A 21,200-nucleotide genomic window follows, 5' to 3' on the forward strand; every position below is an offset into this window, starting at 1 on the left:
GTGAGGTGGTGATTTAAATGCACTGATGCTTGACCAATATTGGATCCAAGAATGAATGCCTTGATAGAGATATCCTCCCAGACATCCTGAGAGATGTGCTCTGTTGCTTTTTGGAAAATTGAATCCCATGGGTAAGGGCAATTCTTTCAGAAAGACTCTCTGTTTTCAAGAAATAATAATAATAATAATGATATTTGTTAAGTGCTTACTATGTGCCAAGCACTGTACTAAGTGCTTGGATAGGTACAAGGTAATCAGATCAGACATAGTTGCTGTCCCACACGGGACTCACAGTCTTCATCCTTATTTTACAGACGAGGTAACTGAGACACAGAGAAGTGAAGTGACCTACCCTACATCATATAGCAGACAAGTGGCATAGCCAGGATTAGAACCCAGGTCCTTCTGACTCTCAGGCCTGTGCTCTTTCCAATTGGCCACAGTGCTTCTCTGTTGTTGCTGCTGAGGAGGAAATCTTCTACTAGGTGAATCAGTAAGGTGAACGTGGCCTGAAACTCTCTTTTTTGGCCATCATTATGGTCTTCAGCAGTGACACAGCAGCTTGTGTAGACACAGCCTTAGAGTGACATTTCAGGAGATGAGGATGTAAGCAGGAGGTTCACAGAGGAAGGCTGTTCAAAAGAAAGCCAGTGGGACTGTATATTCAAATGAAGACTTATGATTTAGTCTCATGAATTAACTTCCCATTGAATGCCAAATGCAGAAGACAAGGGAACACCAGATTCTTGAGTCCCCAAACAAATACTGGATTAAACAAGACTAGAAGGAAAGAAAAGAGTTGTTGGGAGAGCCAACACAAGGCTGAATTGGATGACTACAGGGAACAGTGTTGCTCACCCCAAAGGATTCTGGGAGAGATGGTCTAGCAGGGCCTCCAAAGGAATCAACTAGGGCATTCTAAAACATCAGAAGCTTTTCCATCCACAGAAATCCCACTGAGTACTGAGAATAACTTCATCTTTCATCAGATAATCACCGCTTAGCATCCGAGAAGTTGTTAATGATTCATCTCGGAGCCCTGCATAGTTTGAACTTCCTCTTGCCGGGGATCCGTGCCTCCCATAGCTAGGTTTTCCTTTAAGATGATCGATATAATACTTAATCTATTCAATAACTCAAGCTGCTCGTTTATAAATCATTCATGGAACTTGAACTGGTTTAAAATGAGCACTCGGGAATGCTCTCTCCTTGTTTCTCAGAGATGGAGTTTCAGAAACTGTGTTCAGTCAGTCAGTCTGTCCGTCCCTTCATCCAACAATCCATCACTCAGTTTGTTGGTAAGTCAGTCAGTCAATAGTGTTTAGTGGACACCCAAAGCAGGGAAGAGTACCACATGCGGTGGGGAATTATAAAGGAAGAATAAGGCATGATCCCTGATTTCATAGGAATTTACAGTCTAATGAGAGCTGGAAGGATACATGCAAATATTCCAGTATAAGATGGTCCAGGATGAGGGCCGGCATATGGTAGATTTGCTTGACATGAGTAGAGCTAGATTTTTTTCAGGAATTCTGATTTGGTCCAGAGTTGGAAATGAAAATGACTGGCTGTGGAAATGCTGACTGGAATCCCTCTTGGAATAATAATAACAATAATAATAATAATAATAATGATGATGGTATTTGTTAAGTGCTTACTATGTGCCGAGCACTGTTCTAAGCACAGTGCTCACAGTCTTAATCCCCATTTTACAGATGAGGGAACTGAGGCATTGAGAAGTTAAGTGACTTGCCTAAAGTCACACAGCTGACAAGTGGCAGAGACGGGATTAGAACCCATGACCTCTGACTCCTAAACCCGTGCTCTTTTCACTAAGCCACGCTGCGGAGACCATTTGTGAAATGCATAGGGATGTTGCAGGGGTCTTGGAAGTATAGGAAATAATAAATGTGTTATTTGATAAGTGCTTACTATGTGTCAGGCACTGAAACAGACCACCACTTTCCCCTCCTTCAAAGCCTTTGTTAGTCACATCACAGAGAAGCAGTGTGGCTCAGTGGAAAGAGCCTGGGCTTTGGAGTCAGAGGTCATCGGTTCAAATACCAGCTCCACCACTTGTCAGCTGTGTGACTTTGGGCAAGTCATTTCACTTCTCTGTGCCTCAGTTCCCTCATCTGTAAAATGGGGATGAAGACTGTGAGCCCCATATGGGACAACCTGATTATCTTGTAAATTCCCCAGCGGTTAGAACAGTGCTTTGCACATAGAAAGTGCTTAATAAATGCCATCATTATTATTATTATTATCTCCTCCAAGAGTCCTTACTCGATTAAGCCCTCTTTCCCCAACCCCTACTGCCATCTGTGTCATTTATCAATTGATCAACTGTAATAATAATAATAACAATAATAATTGTGGTATTTGTTAAGCGCTTACTACATGCTAGGCACTGTACTAAGTGCTGTGACGGATACAAGTAAATTGGGTTGGACACAGTCCTTGTCCCACATGGGGCTTACACTCTTAATCTCCATTTTACAGATGAGGTAATGGAGGCACAAAGAAGTGATGTGACTTGCCCAAGGCCACACAGCAGGCATGTGGTGGGGAGTGGGAATTAGAACTTCCAACCTTCAGACTCCTAGGCTTTTGCTCCACTCACTACGTCATGCCAGGAATCCTCCCTCCCACCATTTTCCCACCATTGGTCTGCTCCACCCTGTGCCATTATAGCAAAGGGTCAGATGGTTTCTTCCAGAACAAACCATGTCAGGGCATCTGCCACAGAAGTGGTGGAAGAGTGAATGGCAGAAGGCAACAGTGGAGATGGGAAATGGCAGCCACTACTCTCATGCGCCATGGCCCACATAGAGCTTACAGCCTAGACTACGGTCGTTTCAACTGCTTTGGTCAGGTGGTAGAGAAGGGAGATCCAGATAAGGCAACTTCCCACTTTTCTCTCCAGATTTCATGTCCCTTGGCACACATAGACAGCCCTGGCCATGACTGGCAAGAAGACCACGTGTTGCTGCTGCCTGCAGGCTTGTTGAGGATCTGTATGCTCAGCCTAATAATAATAATGATAATAGTACTCGTTAAGCACTTATGTGCCAAGCACTGTTCTAAGTGCTGGGGTAGATACAAGTTAATCAGGTTGGACACAGTCCCTGTCCCACATGGGCCTCACACTCTTAATCTCCATTTACAGAGGAGGTAAATGAGTCCCAGAGAAGTTGTCACACAGGTCACACAGCAGACAAGTAGTGAAGTCAAGATTAAATCCCAGGTGCTTCTGTGGCCCAGGCCCATGCTCTAGCCACTAAGCCATGCTGCTTCAAGCTAGCAGGCAGTGAGGTCCCTCCACAAAAGCACTTTCCATAGGATTCTCCAAAGGGCTCCTGATAAATATTATTAGTTCCATCCTCCAAGGGGAGAAATCTGAGAAAGATTTGGTTAACATATATATGCCAGGCAGCTATGAATCTGTCTTAAAAAGAAGGAGAAATTTTGACCTAGTGGAAAGAGTAAGGATTTTTAGGAGTCAGAGGACTTGGGTTCTAATCCCACTCTGCCACATACCTTCTGTGTGATCTTGGACAAGTCACTTAACTTCTCTGGGTTTCAGTTCCCTTATCTGCATAATGGGAGTCCAATATCTGTTCTCCCTCCCACTTAGACGTGAGCCCCATGAGGGACCTGATTATCTTGTTTCTATCTTGGCACTTAGTATAGCGCTTGTCACCGAGTAGGTGCTTAACACATTCCACAATTATTGGTATTATTATTACATTTTATCAATATTGTTTATGCCTGAAATACCGGAATCCATCTCTTTGATGACAATTGTTGGAATGATCATGAAAATCTGACCAAATTGTTCATTCTTGGGCTGTACTGGAAAGGTGTTCAGCTTATTGGAACATCACACTGCTCTCTTCTTGGCTTCTTAATGTATTCAAGTCATATTAAATAACCAAGGGATATAAAATCAAATTAATTATGGACACTCCATGCTACTTCATTATAAGGCTCCTATTTTACCACTATTTCTTGACAGGACAGCCAGACTCAGTGTGCCAGTCTATCCTGAGTAATTCTTCTTGAAATATTCATTAGTATGAAAAAATAAAATGAGATCAACTTTGGTAGTGTGAGTCATACTATCTCCAACATGTAAAGGTCTTCTGTTCAGTCGGCTGGATCTCCCGTGTGTCTTGACCTCGAAGCTAAAGAAAGCAGAGTTGTTGGATTAGAAAAGTACAATGACATATGCAAATCTTCTTATTTGAGCACTCGAGTTAGATCTTTTAAATCCATTTTTTTCTGGGAGAAATGGAGGAACATACAACAATAGCTTCTGCTTAGACTGTGAGCCCTGCATAGGACAGGTAACTGTGTCCAACCTGATTAACTTGTATCTACCCCAGCACTTAGAACAGTTCTTTGATGCACAGAAAGCACTTAACAAGTACTGTAATTATTATGACCATAGCAGCTATAATCCTGTCTGCATAGAGGAGGAAAGAGAAGTTTCCTCTCACGGGGTGCAGGGGGAGGTAAATCCTCACTATACCAGTGCTAATTAGATCAGGGCCAGCTGGTTCAGATCATCATCATCAATCGTATTTATTGAGCGCTTACTATGTGCAGAGCACTGTACTAAGCGCTTGGGAAAAGTTGTTCAATCAATCAATCAAGCAATTGTATTTATCTAGTGTTTACTGTGGGCAGAGCACTGTACTAAGCACTTTGGAGAGTACAATGTAACAGTTGGTAGAAACATTCCCTGGTCTCCATCCCACCCACACTTCAGAACAGCCTTTGACAGAAAGTTCTGGTAACTCTTTGACATGCTGCCTTGAAAACCTGGATGTTTGGGAAGGCAGCCTTGCAGATAGATGCCAAAAAGACTTTTTATTAATGGTAGTTGTTAAGAGCTTACTATGTGCCAGGTACTGAAATGGGGTAGATACAAGCTAATCAAGTTGGACACAGTCCGTGTCCCACATGGGGCTCACAGTCTTAATCCCCATTTCAGAGTTGAGGTAACTGAGGCACAGAGAAATGAATTGACCTGCCCAAGGTGGTACAGCAGACAAGTGGAGGAACCGGGATTAGAACCCATTACCTTCTGACACCCAGGCCTATGCTCTATCCACTAAATCATGCTGCTTCTCATGAGTTCCTCAAGAGCTTCACCAGACAATTGAATTTGGACCATCCATTTCCACACTGATCTTTGCCATCCTCACCCCCTCCAAACCATGAGTTTCCCTACATCACCCTGAGGATGAGGCTTAAGAAATTGTTGTTCTTCATTAATGCACTAATAATGATTATTATCACTGTGGTATTTATTAAGCCTGGACCCTGTGCCAAGCACTGTTCTAAGCATTAGGGTAAGTACAAGATAATCAAATCAGAAACAATCCTTGTTCCATACAAGATTTTACAGATGGGGCAGTTGAGGCAAAGAGAAAACAAGTGACTTGCCCAGGATCACGTAGCAGGCCAGGGGAAGAGTCAGGATTAGAATCTGGGTTTTCTAACTCCAAAATCTGTGTTTTTTCCTCTGGGCCCAGATTGCCTCATAGCCTTTAAACTGTTTTCCTCCCCAGGCCCACCCCAGTCTCATCCAAGGAAACCCTGGTTCCAGGGGCTGCTAGATTGGGGCTCAGGATGGCTTAGAGGAAAGAGCACTTAACTGGTAGTCAGGAGACGTTGATTCTAATTCTGGCTATGCCACTTGTCTTCTGTATGGCCTTGGGCAAGCCACTTAACCACTCTGTGCCTCCATTTCTTCATTAATTCATTCATTCAATCATATTTATTGGGCGGTTACTGTGCAGAGCACTGTACTAAGTGCTTGGAAAGTACAATTCAGCAATAAAGAGAGACAATCCTTGCCCACACCAAGCTTACAGTCTGGAAGGGGGTTGACAGACATCAAAACAAGTAAACAGGCATCAGTATAAATAAATAGAATTATAGATATATACACAGTCAGATAAGTAAACAGGCAATAATACAAATAAATAGAATTATAGATATGTATCAATCAATCATATTTGAGCACTTACTGTGTGCAGAGCACTGTACTAAGTGCTTGGGAAGTACAAGTTGGCAACATATAGAAATGGTCCCTACCCAACAGTGGAATATACATGAGTGCTGTGGGGTGGGGAGAGAGGGATAGAGCAAAGGGAGTGAGTCGGGGCAACACGGAGGGGAAGGAGAGCTGAGGAAAAGGGGTACTTAGTCTGGGAAGGCCTCTTGGAGGAGGTGAGCCTTCAGTAGGGCTTTGAAGGGGGGAAGTGTGATTGTTTGGCAGATGTGTGGAGGGAGTGTGTTCCAGACCAGTGGTAGGATGTGGGCTAGGGGTCGACGGTGGCACAGGCGAGAACAAGGCACAGTGAGAAGGTTATCACCAAAGCAGTGGAGAGTGCGGCCTGGGATGTAGGAGAGAAGGGAAGTGAGGTAAGAAGGGTGAGGTGATGTAGAGCTCTGAAGCCAGTAGTGAGGAGTTTCTGTTTGGTTTGGAGGTTGAGAGGCAACCACTGGAGATTTTTGAGGAGGGGGATGTCATGACCAGAATGTTTCTGTAGAAAGATAATCTGGGCAGCAGAGTGAAGTTTGGACAGAAGTGGGGAGAGACAGGGTGTAAGATGAGAATTAAATACTGGTTCCCCTCCTCTTTCCCACAGTGAATCCCATGTGGGACAAGGACTGCATCTAATCTGATGGTATTACAGCTACCCTAGTGCTTAGTGCAGTACTTGGCACACACAGTGCTGTTGGGTTGAGGGTAGGGTGAATAAAGAGCACAAATCCAGATTCAAAGGTGACATAGCAGGAAGAGGGAGTAGAGGAAATGAGGGCTTAGTAGTGGGAAGACCTATTGGATGAGATATGATTTTAATAGGGCTTTGAAGGTGGGGACAGTGATTGTCTGTCAGATATGAAGAGGGAGGGAGTTTCAGGCCAGAGGCAGGACATGGGCGAGGGGTCAGCGGTGAGAAAGACAAGATCAAGTTTTCAGTGAGTACTATCTAGACACCTGTGGATTATCTTCTTCCCTCTCTTGCCCAACTCCTGGTTATTTCATAGCTCATTTCTCCTGGAAATGGAACTGAGGCAAGGGAAGGAGGTGCAGAACTGCTCACAAGCCTGGGGAAGGGAGAGAAGGGAATTTTTTAGAGTTAGTAACCAGGAGAATCCAAATTCTCCCACTAACACACATTTCCATATTAATGAAAGCAAAAAGGAGTAGTAGTAAGGAGTGAGATATTATACAATCTCTGTTCCTGTCTGCTGGACTGCCAGCTATTCTTTCAGTTCACATCTTGGTTTCCCTAGGTGGGGCCCAATTTCTTTGGGTCCGTGTGTAGTGGGATTTCATTGGATCTCACTGGAGCTCTCAGAAGCCACTATATCGTCTCGTACTTTTGCTCAGAGAGTGAGCGACCCAGCACTCGGTCTTAAGGGAGAAGGGACCACCTATGAACATTCCTCTAGGTTGCTTGTGAAGGTAGAAGGGAAGCATCCTCCCAGAATTCTTTCTGTCTTTGCCCAAGCTCGGGGGCAGGCTGCCATTCTACCTCACACTCTATCGTCCAGGAGCTCAGGGGCCAGTTGGTGGATTGTTTGGGGTCCCTTGCTTTTCCCTCTCTCCCTCCCGCTCCTGGCTGTTTTGCCTCTGGTGGATGCAAGGAGGAGAAGCAGCTAGGATAGGGGTGGTGTGACGGCGCGTAGGAGCAAATAGAACAGCATCTATTGTGGCAGCTTTCCCAGTGGCTGGGCAGTGAAAATGTTGACTAAAATGAGGCCTGTGAATTCTTGCTCACCATCAGTGTCCTTCGCTGGTGATCCTGTATCTGAGCCCCAGGGCGATTGGATTCTAGCAGCTTCTGGCTCGTGGCTAAACAGAGGTTGCCGCAGCCTGGCTGCCGTTTTCTCCATGGCCTGTGGCCTGGAAGGGTCACGTTCTAGGAGCCCCCTCCCCAGGAGCCTGGCTTCCAATCCCCCTCCCCGGATTCTCACCGTCTCAGCCTCCTCTGCCTGTCACCTCACTTTAATAAATAAGAATCTCTTTTCAGCCTCTTTGTCTCCTTCACCTCTGGGTCCCACCTCCTGTAAACACACTGTCAATTAAACTTTGTGTCTAGCAAGGCTGGAGCTAATGAAAAGCAATAGAGAATTCACTGCTTTTTAATGAGTAAAACATGGCTTTTTACAGGGAACAATTTATTGGACCAATTCCCCCCGTCCATCACCCTGGGGAATGGCTGGCTCTTCCACCCCCTGTTCGTTACTTTGTCAAATGCGTGTAAAATTGCCGGCTGAACACGGAGGTGAAGGCTCTGACTCAATTTATGGGGTGACATCTCTGATCTTGCTCCTTGGATCGGTAAGTGATCCTGGCAATGATATGCATAGAAATTAATTACTGTGCCACACAGCTACAGGGCAGGCCCCTCCCGCTGATAATAGAGCAGTTCACAGGCATTTGCTAAAGAAGCGGCCATGTCTGTTTCTGTTTGCTCTCACACCCACAGTGTCAGTTAGGGGCAAACCGCTGACATCATTGTGATTCTCTCTAAGAGGGGGGAAAGATAGAGTGAAGCACTCACTGGTTTCCTGGAAAATTCAAGACAGAGATATGTGATGCTCGATGATGTGTCAAGGTGCTGATGTCTGCCCTCCTCCCTCCGATTAGTTGAAGGTCACAGACAAAACAGGGACAACCGCCAAATTAGGGAATCTCAGAAATGAGATCCATCACACATCATCTTCTTATGAGTAATGTAAGGGCTTGGGAAGGAAAGATTCTTCTTACCACTTTTAGGACATAAGCATGAAGCAGCGTCACCTAGTGGAAAGAGACAGGGCCTGGAAGTCAGAGGACTTGGGTTCTAATCCTGTCCCAGTCACTCGTCTTGCTGTGTGACCTTCACTGTGCCTCAGTTTCCTCAACTGTAAATTGGGGATTCAATACCTGTCCTCCCTCCTACTTACATTATGAGCTCCATGTGGGACAGGGATTGTGTCGGACCTGATTAACTTATATCTACCCCAGTGCTTAGAACAGTGCTTGACACACAGAGAAGCTGGGCTTTGGAGTCAGAGGTCATGGGTTCAAATCCCAGCTCAGCCACTTGTCTGCTGTGTGACTTTGGGCAAGTCACTTAACTTCTCTGTGCCTCAGTGGCCTCATCTGTAAAATGGGGATTAAGACTGTGAGCCCCCCATGGGACAACCTAATTACCTTGTAAACTCCCCAGCGCTTAGAACAGTGCTTTGCACATAGTAAGCGCTTAATAAAAATGCCATTAAAAAAATACCGTATTAGAGAAGTATCGTGGCTCAGTGAAAAAGCACAGGCTTGGGAGTCAGAGGTCATGGGTTCAAATCCAGGCTCTGCCAATTGTCAGCTGCGTGACCTTGGGTAGGTCACTTACCTTCCCTGTGTCTCAGTTACCTCATCTGTAAAATGGGGATTAAGAGTGTGAGCCCCACGTGGGACAACCTGATCACCTTGTATCCTCCCCAGCACTTAGAACAGTGCTTTGCACATAGTAAGTACTTAACAAATGCCATCATTATTATTATTATTAAGTATAATTATTATAAGGCCATTCAATGGCTAAAATGAAGCTGAGATTCATTCACTCATTCAATCATATTTATTGAGTGTTTACTGTGTGCGTAAAACATTGTACTAAGCACTGTACAAAGCAATGGGATTGGTTCAAGATATAGATCCTTGAACCAGAGGGAATTATTCAAATGGAAACAGGTCTGCCTAGGTGATTAGATGTTTCACCCTCTGTAGATTCCGGTGAGCCAGGGAATGCCAAAATGGTATCTGATATTCTCTCATCTGGGTTAACTGAGGGTCTAGGTGGTTAGTTAATCAATCAATCAACCAGTCATATTTTTTGAGCACTTACTATGTGCAGAGCACTCTACTAAGATTTTGGGAGAGTACAATAACTCGATAATTCAAGGGTTTAGATTATCCAGGTTCTCCTCCTTCTTTTTCCCAATCTTAAGTGATTTCACTTCTCTTTCCATCTCCCCAGAAGAAAACAGGAAGTAAAGGAGAGGTGAGATTGTTGTCATCTCTTAAGTATAATAATAATAATGATATTTGTTAAATGTTTTCTATGTGCCAAGCGCTCATCTAAGCACTGGGGTAGATACAAGATAATCAGGTTGTGTAGGTTAGAGAAGCAGCATGGCTCAGTAGAAAGAGCCCGGGTTTTGGAGTCAGAGGTCATGTGTTCAAATCCCAGCTCCTCCACTTGTCAGCTGTGTGACTTCGGGCAATTTACTTGACTTCTCTGTACCTCAGTTACCTCATCTGTAAAATGGGGATTAAGTCTGTGAGCCCCACGTGGGGCAACTTGATTACCTTGTATCTACCCCAGTGCTTAGAACAGGGCTTTGCACATAGTAAGCGCTTAATAAATGCCATTTTTATTATTATCATTAGGTTGAAAATTCAAACTACTGGCCAAATGGGATTTTCTGAGGTTTTCAATTAACTGTGCTCTCCACATTCCCTTTCCACAAATAACTGAGAATCTATTGTTGAGCATGTAGTGCAGCTGTGAAAAGCAGTTCCAATTTAAAATAATAGCAACCCCAAGGGAATGAGTGCACACTCTATTGCTAGCCTGCCTAATTAATCAATGGTATTTATTGAGTGCTCACTATGCACATTAAAGAGGACAAAAGAGTTATTAGACATAATCCCTGCCCTCAAGGAGTTTACAATCTAGTGGGGAAAATGGACATTGAAATAAATTACAGGTAGGGGAAAGCAACTGAGTAGAAAGATAAGTACAAAAATGCTCTAGGGATGAGGATGAGGTGAATACCTTAGTGCTTATGGGGTATGGAGTCAAGTTCATAGAGGACAGGAGGGAAAATTGGATGGGAAGTAATTGGTCTTGAAGGCTTTCTGATGGAGCTGTGATTTCAGTAGGTCTTTGAAGATGCGGAGAGTGGTGGTCTGTTTGATAAGAAGTGGAGGGAATTTCAGGAGGGGGGAGAGCTTGGGCAAGAGGTTGACAATGAGAGAGATGAGAGCAAGACACAATCAACATTAGAGGACCAAAGGGTGTGGGGACAACTACACTGGGAGAGAGCAAGAATAAATGGTGATGAGAGAGCTGATAGAGTGCCTTCAAGCCGAAAGTTGAACATTGGACGTTTGGCCGAAATCAGTAAGGTGGGTGAGGTACTGGAGGTGTGTGGGGCTTTGGGGGTTTGAGCTTGTATATAGGTTTGTCACTATTCCCGGGCTTTGTTTTTTTTTTTTTTTCTGTAGGCATCTGGTGAGCAGAGGCAGGGAAATAAAAAGAGTTGTTACTCAGTGGAGGTCAACAATCAGCCGTGGCTGAGCAGGCCCTTTGACTGGGACAATTTAGGTGAAGGGGAGGCTTTTTAAAGAGTCACTTGAACCTGCCAAGCAGAGACCTGTTCCAAAAATAATAATTAATAATTGTAGTATTTGTTAAGTGCTTACTGTGTGCAAGCCCTGAATTAAGTGCTGGGGTAGATACAAATAATCAAGTCCTTCTTGGGGCTTAAAGTCTAAGTAGGAGGGAGAACAACTATTGAGCCCCCATTTTGAAAGATGAGGAAACTGAGGCACAGAGGAAGTGGATGTTTGTTTAAGAGCCTGCACCCTACCCTTAAGAGACATTAAATCAGTCACTCTTACCCTGAACTTTCATCTTTCATCAGGCCAAGTACTTCTTCCTGATGGTAGCCAAACTTGAATCTAAATTTTGCTTTACTTCTCAAAAAGAAGTCAAGGAAGTCTCAGGCAGAAACCTACCCCTACTTCCCTTCTAGATTTACATTCAAACACAGGCTTGGGCACAATCCACAAGACAGCTCTCCCTCTAAGGCAGAATAATGCATCACCACCAAAACTTACCAACATATGCTTGCTGGAGAGTCACAAATACAGTTCTTGTAATGAAAGCTCTCAGGTGGAACATGGGTAGACTCTGATGCCTGCTGTGTGACTTTAAGCAAGTTACTTAACTTTCTGTGTCCCAGTTCCCTCATCCATAAAATGAGGATAAAATACTCTTCTCCCTCCTGCTTAGTGTGTGAGGCCCAGGAACTATGCCCAGCCTGTTTATCTTGTATTTTCTCTAGGGCTTAGCCCAGTATTGGCACATAGGAAATATGGAATAACTATAAATAAATAGAAGCAGAGAGGTCTAGTAGTTGGAAGGACCTGGGTTCTAATCTTGGTTCCGCCAGTTGTCTGTTGTGTGATCTTGGGCAAGTCACTTAACTTCTCTATGCAGCAGTTACCACATCTGTAAAATGGGGATTCAGACAGTGAGCCCCAAGTGGGAAATGGATTATGTTCAACCTGATTACCTTGTATCTACTCCTGCACTTGGAACAATTCCTGACACGTAGTAACAAACACCATAAAAGAAAGAATAAATGTCATCCTTAAATGTTATTATTAGAACAGTGCTTGGCAGATAGTAAACACTTAACAAATACCATTATTATTATTATTATTATCTGTCATCATTAAGCCTGATTCAGAGTAAGCAAAAGACCACCCTAGAGCAGTCTTATTGGGCACCAGCATGGGTGCCCAGCAAAGAAATTGGGTTAGACAGAGATTTTCATCTGTAAAAAAGATTTTAGCTTTCAGCTTCCAGATCCAGATCTGGCTTTGAGGCAGGAATAAGATTCATCAGTAATATTGGCCCTGGACACTGGTACTGGAGTATGGGAAGCAGTGTGGCCTAGTGGAAAGAGCATGGCCTGGGAGGCAGAGGCAGAGGTCAAGTGACTTGTCCAAGGTCACACAGCAGGCACTCCAGTCTACCCATGTTCCAACTGAGAGCTTTCAATGCAAGGCTGTATTTCTGCCTCTCCAGGCAAGCGTGTTTTGGACTGTTTTGCTGGTGATGCATTATTCTGACCTAGAGGGAGATCTGTCTTGTGGATTGTGGCCATCTGCCCAAGTCTAAATCTAGCAGGGAAGTTAGGATAGGTTTCTGCTTGAGACACCTTTGTTTTCTTTTTGGTAAGTGAAGTAAAATTTAGATTCAGGTTAGGCAGTCCACAAAGGCTGCCATCAGAAAGAAGTAGTTGGCCTTGTGAAAGTTCAAGGGAAGAGTGACTGACTTATTGTCTATTAAGGGTAGGGGGTGGGCCCTTAAATGAACTTCCATTTCCTAATTGTCTTCATCACATCCATTTCCCCTTTTCTCCTGTATCTACAGGCGCAGCTCTAAGGAAAGGCAGAAAATGAGACTGTAAGATCCTTGAGGGCAGGGATAGTGTCTACCAACTCTATTGCATTGTACTTGCTTAAGCGCTCAGTAGACTGCTCTCTACACAGTAAGCATTCAAATAAATACCATTGAATGTTTGAGCTGCTTGGGCCCCTCAAGGGACTTTTCATCTAGAGAAGGGTTGGATAGGTAGAAGGGTCATTGGTTTTCGGATCATCAAGGCTCTCGATCATAGATTATGTCAGCTTCAATCAATCAATCGTATTTATCGAGCACTTACTCTGTGCAGAGCACTGTACTAAGCGCTTGGGAAGTACAAGTTGGCAACATATAGAGACAGTCCCTACCCAACAGTGGGCTCACAGTCTAGAAGGGGGAGACAGAGAACAAAACCAAACATATTAACGAAATAAAATAAATAGAATAGATGTGTACAAGTAAAATAAATAAATAAATAAATAAATAGAGTAATAAATATGTACAAACATATATACATATATACAGGTGCTGTGGGGAAGGGAAGGAGGTAAGGCGGGGGGATGGAGAGGGGGGCGGGGGGGAGAGGAAGGAGGGGGCTCAGTCTAGGAAGGCCTCGTGGAGGAGGTGAGCTCTCAGCAGGGCCTTGAAGGGAGGAAGAGAGCTAGCTTGGCGGATGTGGGGAGGGAGGGCATTCCAGGCCAGGGGGATGACGTGGGCCGGGAGTCGATGGCGGGACAGGTGAGAACGAGGCACGGTGAGGAGATTAGCGGCAGAGGAGCGGAGGGTGTGGGCTGGGCTGTAGAAGGAGAGAAGGGAGGTGAGGTAGGAGGGGACGAGGTGATGGAGAGCCTTGAAGTCGAGGGTGAGGAGTTTCTGCTTGATGCGCAGATTGGTAGCCACTGGAGATTTTTGAGGAGGGGAGTAACATGCCCAGAGCGTTTCTGGACAAAGACGATCCAGGCAGCAGCATGAAGTATGGCTTCTTGCCAGTGAGCCTCCTACCAACTCTAGAAGCCCCCAAGTTGCATTGCAGCTGATGGTTTCAAGCTGACCGCTTCTGTCTCCCCTGCCCCCAACATTTCTAGCTGAGGAACCGAACATTTTTATGTAGTACCAAGACTGCTTCTCTTCCATGACTGTCTTGCCATGCCCCCAGACTCATTGAGAGAAGATTTTAAACTCTTTAATGATTGAAGAAAGTGAATAGTCAAGTGAAAATTTTTGGTGTTTAACACCAAGGCAGCATCCCCACGGAAGAGATGTTTTCAATTAGGATGTGCCCTAGGGGCAGGTGGTTCTGATGGTTGGTATTTCATGGTGAACCTGTGACATTGGAGTTGCCAGTAGGTGGCAACCTTGTTTCTGAAAGGATTATCCTTATGATTTGGACACTTTAGGAGGAAAATAGTAAGAAATGAAACAGTAGGAAATCATCAAAGATTAAGGTGTCTGAAACCCATTTCAGCTTGTCCAGTGGGGTTGAGAAATGCTGGAAATATAAATGGTTGAGTTGCAATTTTCTATTAACTTATTAGCAACAGAGCAAAGTTCATTACTTAATCAATTGTATTGAGTGCTTACTATGTGCAGAGCTCAGTGACATAGCAGACTCATTCCCTGTGCACAACGAGTTCACAGTCTAGAGAGGGATTTAGCCAATTTGAGTCACTTCCTAAATGGGTGAAGGGTCCCGTGAGCCTGTAGTGCCTGGTGGCAGTTTGACCAGTATAAAAGAGTGTCACCAATTGGTTTGGGCCTTGGTGTTAGTTTAGCAGAGGTTCTATTTGAAAGTTGTTTCATGCCTGGTTTGGTCTAGACTAAGATGACTGACTGTGAGCCCACTATTGAGTAGGGACTGTCTCTATATGTTGCCAACTTGTACTTCCCAAGTGCTTAGTACAGTGTTCTGCACACAGTAAGCGCTCAATAAATACAATTGATGATGATGACTGCATAGTCCCAGCCTATAATATGGACATTGGCAAATCACTTCACCCATAGGTGACTCAGTTACCCCAGCTCTAAAATGGGAGCTTTCAAAGATCTATATTCTCATCAAATATTCCAAACCCCCAGAAGGAGGGAGCAATGTGAGTTTCAGCCTGTTAGTGTCTTAAAGCAGAGAAGTAGCATGGCGTAGTGGATGAAGCACGGGCTGGGGACTCAGAAGATCTTGGCTTCTAATCCCTACTCCACAATTTGTCTGCTGTGTTACCTTGAGCAACAAGCGCTTAGTACAGTGCTCTGCACACAGTAAGTGCTCAATAAATACGATTGAATGAATTTCACTTCTCAGGGCCTCAGTTACCTCGTCTGTGAAGTGGGGATTGAGACTGTGAACTCCATGTGGGACAGGGACTGTGTTCAACCTGATTTGCTTGTATACACTCCAGCACTTAATACAGTCCCTGGCACACAGTAGGTGCTTAACACATACCACGGTTATCATTATTATCATTATTGTTAATAAAGGTACTTCCAATTATCTGTCTGGGATGGATGAACCTAGACTGTCCTTAGATTGTAAGTCCCCCGAGGGACAGGGACTGTGCTAATTCCCAGCATTGTATTCTCTCCCAAACCTTAGAACTGGAGCACTTAGTATTCTTCCCCCGTCATTGCTGAATAAATACTATTACTACTGACTGTGAGTTAAGTATTTGGGTGGGAGAATGGTCGACTAGAAGGTAAGAATCCTGCAATCAGTTTCTGCCCCTCCTGCTAATCTGAGGATGTTCTGAATACTCAGAAAGAGGAAGCAGTGTGCTTGCTTAACCTCATAGTATCTTAAAGACATTTCAGTTATCTGCCCAGGATGGATAAATCTAGATATCTGAGAATAAAGTTTTTGGGTGGGAGAATGGTGGGTTGGAAAGTAAAAGCTATGTTCAGTGTCTGCCCCTTCTCTGAATCCAGGGTTTGGGGGCGTTTGTTGGGGAATCAGAGGTAGGCACTAATTGTTATTTTGGTTTCCTGGGTCTGCCTTCTTCCCTGGAAAATGGGCCCTCACAGGGATCTTGGGAATATAGATGAGCTAAGGGCCATTGAAGTATTTTATTCATTCATTCAGTCATATTTATTGAGTGCTTACTCTGTGCAGAGCACTGTACTAAGCGCTTGGGAAGTACAAATTGGCAATATATAGAGACGGTCCCTACCCATCAATGGGCTCGCAGTCTAGAAACTCACAGTCTTGTTTATGCATCTATGTCAGAATTGACTGGTCCACTTAAAACTACTTTATAGAAGCCCAACTTAGTCCTGGCTCAGATTTAAATTTGGCATCTTCTGGGCAATCATTGAAACAATCCATGCAGCACTTCTTAAGCACAGGAACACAAGTTAAGGTCCCGAAATGTGCTATGAACTGACCAGAATGTCAGTAAAGGTAAAGACCTGACAACACAGTCCCCATCCGGCCAACTCCCAATCTGAACTTGAGACTGAAAATGCACAAGTATCAAGAAGAGACTAGATTTTGTCTGTAGATTGTTAACCTTTCTCTGAACTTCCTCCAGTCAATTCTCCCACACTCCTCTTGACAGGCTATAGCTTCCTAGTTCACACGTGCTAACCCAAGCAGCTCCAAAATCACCCAAGCATTCACACTTCTTCCCTCGTTCAGGAGAAATGCCTATTACTGAACTCAATCGGCTTTCTTTCCACTACCTATCCTAGCCATGCTCCTATTACAAACCAGCTCACTCTTCGAGAGCCAACATATGTACTGCACCACATTTTCATCTCTTTTTTCATCAACCTCTTGCTCACAACTGGCCTACCACTAAATGCCCCATTTTTAAAAATTCATTAATTTGTTGAATCGTATTTATTGAATGCTTACTGTGTGCAGAGTACTGTATTAAGTGCTTTGGAGAGTATACTATTACAATAAAAAGACATATTTTATGGTATTTGTTAAGCTCTTCATTCAATCATTCAATAGTATTTATTAAGCACTTATTGTGTGGAGAGCACTGTACTAAGCGCTTGGGAAAATACAATACAACAATAAACAGTGACATTCCCTGCCCAAAACAAGCTCACAACCAGGCACTGTTCTAAGTACTGGGGTAGATACAAGTTAATCAGGATGGACACAGTCCATGCCCCACATGAGGCTCCCAGTGTTAATCCCCATTTTACAGATGAAGTAACTGAGGCACAGAGAAGTCAAGCGACTTTCCCAAGGTCACACAGAAGACAAGTGCCAGAACTGTGATGAGAACCCAGGTCCTTCTGACTTCCAGGCTCATGTTGTTGGTGCATGCTGCTTTTCATCTTCAAAGTTCTTCTAAAATCATATCTTTGTACAGAAATGCTCTGGGCATGTCACTCCCCTCCTCAAAATCTCCAGTGATTGCCAGTCAACCTACAAATCAAGCAAAAACTCCTTACTCTTGGCTTCAAGGCTCTCCATCACCTCGCCCCCTCCTACCTCACCTCCCTTCTCTCCTTCTACAGCCCAGCCCGCACCTTCCGCTCCTCTGCTGCTAACCTCCTCACTGTGCCTCATTCTCTCTTGTCCCACTGTCAACCCCTGGCCCACATCCTACCTCTGGCCTGGAATGCCCTCTCTCCTCACATCGCCAAACTAGCTCTCTTCCTCCCTTCAAAGCCCTACTGAGAGCTCACTTCCTCCAGGAGACCTTCCCAGACTGAGCCCCCTTTTTCCTCTCCTCCTCCCCTCCCCATCGCCCCCCTCCCTCCCTCTGCCCTACCCCATTCCCCTCCCCACAGCACTTGTATATTTTTGTACATATTTATTACTCTATTTGTACATATTTACTACTCTATTAATGATGTGCATATAGCTATAATTCTATTTATTTTGATGGTTTTGACACCTCTCTACTTGGTTTGTTGTCTGTCTCCCCCTTCTAGACTGTGAGCCCATTTTTGGGTAGGGACCGTCTCTGTATGTTGCCGACTTATACTTCCCAAGTGCTTAGTACAGTGCTCTGCACACAATAAGCACTCAACAAATACGGTTGAATGGACGAATGAATCTTCTCCAGGAGGCCCTCCCTGATTAATCTCTTATTTCCCCACTCTACGTCCTCTCCTACTGTCACCTCAAAACATCCATGTCACCTTATTCATGTGAATCCTAGGCAACTGGGTGGTCACTGCACCTCTCCCTCCCACTAGCACTTACCTTGAAACCCTGCTGCTTCTCCCTACCTTTAATTACTTTTGGGGTCTGCCTCCCTGAGGAGATTTGCAAGTTCCTTGAGGGCAGGCATCATGTCTACTAACTTTTGCATTCTCTCCAGCACGGAGGAAGTGCTTAATAAATACTATGGGATTGATGGGATGATTGATTAGTGAACCCCCAGCATGACTTCTGCTTTTCTCTGCAGGAGCTGGAATGTATGAGTTGTTGGCTCCCCTGCTGCTATCTCCCAAGGGGTCTCACCCAGGAGATTTCCTGGGAAAGGAGGAGGAGTCAGCTTCTTACCTCCAGTGCTGCTTTTGTCCCATCTCATCCCCAGGTCCCTCTCCTTCCCTTCATTTGAGAACCATATTATCTCTTTTTACTAATAAATCAATTCATAATATTAATTGAATGCTTATTGAGTGCAGAGTACTGTACTAAGCACCTACTTGCCAACTTGAAAACATGCTCAATCTCACCATCACTAGTCACGGCAAGATCTCTAACCTCACCACTAATGAAATCCTCTGTCTCGATTTCACAGAATTGGTAGATATATTCCCTGCCCACAATGAGCTTACAATCTAAAGGGGGGAAGCAGACATTTCAATAAAGTGCATCTAAGTTCATAAGGGCTGAATATCATGTCTAGACTATGTAAGCTCCCTCTAGACTGTAAGCTCAATGTGGTCAGGGAATGTGTCTGTTAATTGTTATATTGTACTCTCCAAAGTGTTTATTACAGTGCTTTTCACACAGTAAGCGCTCAATGAATATGACTGAATGAATGAATGAAGTCAGTTGAGGAAGGCCTCATGGAGGAGGTGTTACTGGTTGCCGTCATCTACTAGACCCCACTTCAATAGCCTTCAATATCAGCATAGATGTTCATTCATTCATTCATTCATTTGTTCAATCACATTTATTGAGTGCTTACTGTGTGCAAAGCACTGTACTAAGCACTTGGGAAAGTACTATACAGCAACAAATGAGATGTTCCCAACGACCTTCCTGCTGCCTGAATCCTCTCACTCCTCAGCTCACCAACCTCCTGTTTCACCCCTTCTCACCTACTTGCGAACTTGAACATATGCTCATTCTCACCATCACTAGTCATGGAAAGATCTCTAACCTCACCAACTAATGAAATCCCACTCTCCAACCTTGCTGATCCAAGGGACAGAAGAGGGACAGGTTGAAGATAGCACCAGGAGAAGGGAATGAAGGTTTCCCTGAGGTGAGGTGAGAGTGAATGGAATACCAAGGATGGGAAGAGTGATTTTTTCAAAGTAGAAAGGAGGTCTCCTGCCTTGAATATGGCATCAGCCTCCTCACTGAACACTCTGCCTCCTGTCTCTCCTCACTCTACACCTGATTTTACTCTACTACCTGGATCTTTTTCCTAAAAAATCTTTCAGTCAAAGCCCTACAAAAATCATGGCTTCTTCAAGAAGCCTGTCCTGACAACCCCTCATTTCCTTACCCTATTTGCCCTTCTCTCTTATCTTCTATGCACTTGTGTCTGTACCCCTAAAAGCACTTGGTATTCACCCCACCCCAGCCCCACAGCACTTATATGAACATCCACATATGCTCTCATTTGCCCTGTCTATAATTTATTCTAATGTCTGTCTCCCCATTTAGGATGTCAGCTCCTTACGGGCGTGGGTCATGTCTGCCAACTCTATTGTATTGCACTCTTCCAAGCAATTATTACAGTGCTCTGCACAGGGTAAGCACTCAATAAATGCCGCTGATTGATTTTTTTGAGGGAAGATACACTGTTCATATTTTTGGAGTGCTTGTCACCTTGGCACCGGGCATTTCTGACAAGTATGTGGACTAAAATCTGAACTGTCACCCTGTCTGGATCTTCTGCAAGGGAGAGGAAAGGAAGAGAAGTCAGGAAAGGAAATTGAGGAAGTGTCAGAGTTTGGGAGAGAATTAGGGTAGTACTGAAGGAGTAAATCCAAGGCCTGAGAAAGTTTTTATATACTGCTGGTAAACTCTCCAAAGTAGCAAAGTAGACGATGATGTAGGACCCAAGCATGGCCTAATGGAAAGGGAGTCAGGGGACCCGAACTCTAATCCTGGCTCTGCCAATTGCCTCCTACATGCCCTTGGGCAAGTCACTTCACTGCTTTGTGCCTCAGTTTCCTCATCTGTAAAACCAACTCTAAAATCCCACTGTCCCATCCTACTTAGACTGTGTCTGACCTAAATATCATCACTTAGTGCAGTGTTTGGCATATAATAAGCATGGAAGCAGCGTGGCTCAGTGGAAGGAGCATGGGAGTGAGAGGTCATGCATTCTAATCCCGGCTCTGCCAACTGTCAGCTGTGTGACTTTGGGCAAGTCACTTAACTTCTCTGTGCCTCAGTTACCTCATCTGTAAAATGGGGATTAAGACTGTGAGCCCCACGTGGGACAACCTGATCATCTTGTATCCCCTCCAGTGCTTAGAACAGTGCTTTACACATACTAAGTGCTTAACAAATGCCATCATCATTATTATTATTATTATAAGCAATTAACAAATACTCTGGTTGTTGTCTAGAGACCATTGTTAGCTAGAAGGCAGTCACTGGAAGGCTTAATGACAACAGTGTCTGTGGGATAAGGATCTGAAGGGGATCAAGAAAAATGTTTGAAGAGAGTCAGTGGGAGGGATAGAGAAGTTTTGACAAGAAGTGTTGGAGGATGTGGAAGGGTCAAAGGATATTTTTTATGACATTTGTCAAGTACTTACTAAGTGCTTGGAAGAGTACAATACAATAGAATTGGCAGACATATAACCAACCACAATGAGCTAACA

Source organism: Tachyglossus aculeatus, chromosome 3 (genome assembly GCF_015852505.1).
Source record: "Tachyglossus aculeatus isolate mTacAcu1 chromosome 3, mTacAcu1.pri, whole genome shotgun sequence".
Classification (NCBI taxonomy): Eukaryota; Metazoa; Chordata; class Mammalia; order Monotremata; family Tachyglossidae; genus Tachyglossus; species Tachyglossus aculeatus.